The following is a 4743-nucleotide window of genomic DNA, read 5'->3' as shown; positions in this document are numbered from 1 at the left end:
CTCCAATGAATATTTCCTAAGCATCAACTATATTTAATAAGCATTCACTAGCAAGCACAGGGCTAGCTCGATATCTAAGATGTAATATTAATAAGATCGACATATTGAGGTGCCTACATTCATGGAGCTCAATTTTGAGTGGAGGAAACTGAGAAAAGGCTATTTGAGAGCTGTGCACGGTGATAAGTGGCTCCAGGGAGACAATAGAGGGGTGTGACAAAGTGAGTGGCTGGCATGAGGGTGGGGGCTGTTTCTGATGTCGTCCTCAGAGTAGACTTCTTGGAAGAGAGCTAACAAATGAAGAGCCCAGGGAAGATGACTCCAGGCAGAGAGAAAAGCAAATGTTAAGGTCCTGAGGTGGGAAAGAAATTGTCGTGTTCCAGATGCAGAAAGGAGGCTGAGTGGAGGGAATAAGTGGAGTTGGTTAAAAAAGGTGGATGGGAGCCAGGCTCATGCAGCACCTTTTGGCCAAGGGAAGGCATTCAATGGTGTTATGCAAGAGATAGCTTAGTGATCGATGTTGGAAAAGACCCCTCTGGCTTCTGTCTGCAGGGCGAGACTGAAGGCAGGACCTTCAGTCAGGAGGCTACTCCTGGCATCCAAGCAAGTGATGGTGGCAGAATGGTGGAGGTGGAGGTCGAGAGAGGGCAGATCGGAGATCTATTTTGGAGGTAGGACAGGACGCGGCGATGGGTTGTGTGGTGGCTTTGTAATGAGTCAGGTGGGTCAGGCTGGATTTCATTTCTTGGAATTCCCTTCCTTGGATGTTCCTGATTAGGATGTGTCCCCGATGTTTTTGCCTGAAATTACAGGGTGGAAGGGAGACAGAAGCCATTATTGTCTTCTTATGTGCGGATGTTCAGGACAGGTGATTTTGTGGCTCCCACAAGTTGTCGCCTATCTGTGAGCTCCTTCCCTGGCTCCTCCTACACCTGAACAGGTGTGTTTAGCTCTGTGAGGAAGAGCGCGAGCTTCTCCTGCAGGACCGCCGGTCATCAAGGCTGGAGGCACTGAGCACACTGCAGGTTTCTAGTCCCTTCTTCTGGGTTTCAGCCCATTTTTGTGTGTCCCAGCTTGTCTTTGCTTTCCCTCACTTCATGCCCATCCACCCCTTCTGAAGACCCACCCTGCTGTCCTTAAGCTCCAGCATCAGACATGAGGACTGTTTATAGAAATCATCCAACCGGCTCCCACTTAGTATAAAATCAATTCCCTGTAACAAATCCTTGACCATATGTATCTTTGGTGGCTTCACTTCTCTGATTGAGCCCTGTCTGACATAGGGCGAATGGTGGGGCTTGTACACTTTGTGACCTGAAGTACTTGGTAGATGGAAATATCATTACTGAGCCTGGAAACTTGGGAAGAGAAGGAAGAGGTCATGTAGGGAAATCGAGAGTTGGATAGACTAAATTTTAGAAGCTAGTGAAGTAGCATCTGAATGCCATTAGAGTCTAATCTGTACTGCCAGAATATATAGATCAGGACCAGGGAGAAGTTTTTGAGTTGTTTTCATAAGAAAGAGCTTCCCCAAAGTCTGGGATGTCTACAGATGGAACAGGTTGTCTCCAGGGTGGGTTGAACAGCTGACGTGTTGGCCGGACGTCCAGGCAATGGGCAGAGGTACAAAGCTACATACTTGTTTTCAAGTAATCATCTAAAATCTTTTCTTCACTAAAACTTTAAATAGTGGCAAAGGATGTTTTAAAAGTTAATACTTTAATTTTTTTTAAGTTTATTTATCTATTTTGAGACAGAGACAGAGAGAGGGAGAGAGAGAGTAGGGGGATTAGAGAAAGAGGGAGAGAGAGAATCCCAAGGAAGCTCCCCATTCAGCATGGGTTTAAAAGACTTGGTATGAAAAAAGGAATATAAAACATCTCATTCCTAGGGGCGCCTGGGTGGCTCAGTCGGTTAAGCGGCCGACTTCAGCTCGGGTCATGATCTCGTGGTCCGTGAGTTCGAGCCCCGCGTCGGGCTCTGTGCTGACAGCTCAGAGCCTGGAGCCTGCTTCGGATTCTGTGTCTCCCTCTCTCTGACCCTCCCCTGTTCATGCTCTGTCTCTCCCTGTCTCAAAAATAAATAAATAAATAAATAAAACGTTAAAAAAAAAATAAAAAAAAACCCATCTCATTCCTATTTGATTTCATGTTGAAATGATCATATATTGCATATACTGGGTTAAGTAAAATATATGATTAAAATTAATTTTACCTGTTCCTTTTGTTTTCTTAATGTGACTGCTAAAAAATGTAGAACTACGTATATAACTCATGTTGTATTTCTAGGGGACAGCGCTGGGATAGATGTTTGTACCTAGGCCTTTTCCATAGATCCTACTGATCAGGAACTAGATCTTAAGTGCTGTTATTAGGGAGGGGACAGCCAGGGACCTGGGTCTGAGAGGATGGAGAATTTTTGGTTCATGGATTGGGGAACACCAGGTTAGTCGATTTATGGTCCAACCCCCAAGATTCCTGATTCTGCGCTTGGGTGGAAGTTTTTCTTCCTCTTGGGTACTGCCCACAGACATTCTCCAACAGGGCATCCTGCATACAGCGGAATGACACCGCACCTAGAGGTCCACCCCGGCCAGAAACTGCACAGAGATCCCACAGATATAGTAATAGATATAAGCAGTAATTGCTTAAGGCCAGCTCTGTCAACGTTCATAGTTACTTTTACAAATACTCTGGGATTTTTGCCCCAAATGGTTGGCATCAGGTAAAAGACTCTGACCTGAAAAACTTATAGTTTTATTTAACATATTATGAGTCTCCTTATCTACACCGTGTCATGTACTGTACAATGTATTTGTTATGCAGTGCCATAAATAAGAATCTTTTCAAACAATGGGGCGCCTGGGTGGCTTAGTTGATTAAGTGTCCAACTTCAGCTCGGGTCATGATCTCACGGGTCGTGGGTTTGAGCTCCACATCGGGCTCTGTGATGACAGCTCAGAGCCTGGGCTCTCCTTTGTATTCTGTGTCTCCCTCTCTCTCTGCTCCTCCTGTGCTCATGCTCTGTCTCTCCCTGTCTCTCAAAAAATAAAATAAAACATTAAAAAAATTTTTTTAAAAAGGTTCTTTCCAACTGAAAGTCATGTCTTATTAGTGGGTTATAAAATCTATCCAGAGGGGATTGTAATCAGCATTTAAAAGGAGACAGAGGTAAAAGAAAAGAAAAGAAATAGCAAAGGATGGGATTAGATGGAAAAAAACAGAGTCATGAGGAGATCCATATCTGTGTACTGTTTGAATGTTATATATAAATTATCTCTGTGAATCCTCACCCAAATTCTTTGAAAGCCACTGTCTTCGACCACCTGTTGACCTCGTGGAAAACATTTGTGCAAACTTTTTTTTTTTTAATTTTTAAAAGTTTATTTATTTCGAGAGAGAGAGCCAGCAGGGGAGGGGCAGAGACAGAGGGAGAGAGAGAATCCCAAGCAAGCTCCATGCTGTCAGCACAGACCCTGACATGGGTCTTGAACTCACGAACCGTGAGCTGAAGTCAAGAGCTGGGCACTTAAATGACTGAGCCCCTTAGGCGCCCCCATTTATGCCCACTTTATACAGAGTGGGCCAGTGGTCACCAAAGTGGAGAGGACGAGACAGTGTGTTGAAATACTAGGATAAAAGAGTAGTTGTCCTTTCATGTATCAGGAAGTCATTCCTTTTTACTGTCGAGAAGCAGTTCATTTATGGACATACCACAATTTGTTTATCCAGTCACCTGTTGATAGGCCTTTGTGCTGTTTCCAGCTCTTTACACTGAAAATAAAGTGGCTGTGAATATTCACATGCTGTGGCCGTGCACTGAAGAAAAAGTTCTCGGACACTAGACTGAGCAGACATGCAGGGCCGCCTCCAGGAGACAGCAGCAGCAGCAACAGTAGGCTGCATGTAGCTTTTATTTTCTATTTTATCAGATATAAGTATTAGAGAGTATCAAAGTATGGAAAGAGAAGACAAATGATCTTAGTGAAAGCGTGCAGGGAGCACGTGCAGCTCCGAGGAGTGTCAGGAAGTTACAGCGGGTTTTGGATCTAATGCCCTCTGTGGGATCATAGGGCTCTGTATCTCAACGCTATCGCGTTCGACAGCCTTGAGCCCAGAACATCGCTGACGTTTCAGCTACTGCCCCATTCACCCTCCAGGGCTCACAATATATTCTCTAGCAATAACTCCACGTCTCCCCGCTTTTGTCTTTTGGTTGTAGGAACAGGGGTTGCAGAGGAAGGGGCGAGCATCTGGGTATCGACACAGAACACCTTAGGTGATTTGGAGCAGACAGACATCATCATTTTGAAGACTGCAATGGGAAACAAAATCATGACTAATACTATAATAGTAGTAAACCAAGAATGAAGATTGAACGCAGAGAACCAGTTTTTGGGGTTGATCCAATGAGAAAAGTCATTGACAACATCAATCACTGCTTGTTGGTTTTCCCGTTGAAGCTCTCGTAATTGTTTTTGTAACCTAGTTTTTAGGTTATCAATGGAGACATTTAGGGGTGAATCGAGTACCCGATTAAGATATCGATGTATTTGATCCCAGGACTTGTTGTATCAAGTGGGGGCTGGGGATAGCATAAGTCTCTAAGGAATTTGAAAGCAAGGTTTTCAGGATCTTGAGGGGCTAGCTAATGTTAAGATAAGGTTACTTTTAGTCTCTCAAAAAACAAAAACATTAAGGAAGTAAGGCAGCCATGAGTTCTTTGAGCAAGGTCACACTCTGC

General features: G+C 44.2%; 1 long non-coding RNA gene across 1 annotated transcript; it reads left to right on the top strand.

Moving 5' to 3' along the window:
* The first annotated feature begins 291 nt into the window (after positions 1 to 291).
* LOC132672322 (uncharacterized) lies at positions 292 to 4303 on the top strand. Its single transcript, XR_009607476.3, has 3 exons — positions 292 to 357; positions 553 to 671; positions 4222 to 4303. It is a non-coding gene; the product is annotated as an uncharacterized LOC132672322 (long non-coding RNA).
* The last annotated feature ends 440 nt before the right edge of the window (positions 4304 to 4743 follow it).

Source organism: Panthera onca, chromosome C1 (genome assembly GCF_046562875.1).
Source record: "Panthera onca isolate mPanOnc1 chromosome C1, mPanOnc1 haplotype 2, whole genome shotgun sequence".
In the NCBI taxonomy this organism is placed as follows: domain Eukaryota; kingdom Metazoa; phylum Chordata; class Mammalia; order Carnivora; family Felidae; genus Panthera; species Panthera onca.
This window is presented reverse-complemented; position numbering and strand designations above follow the sequence as displayed.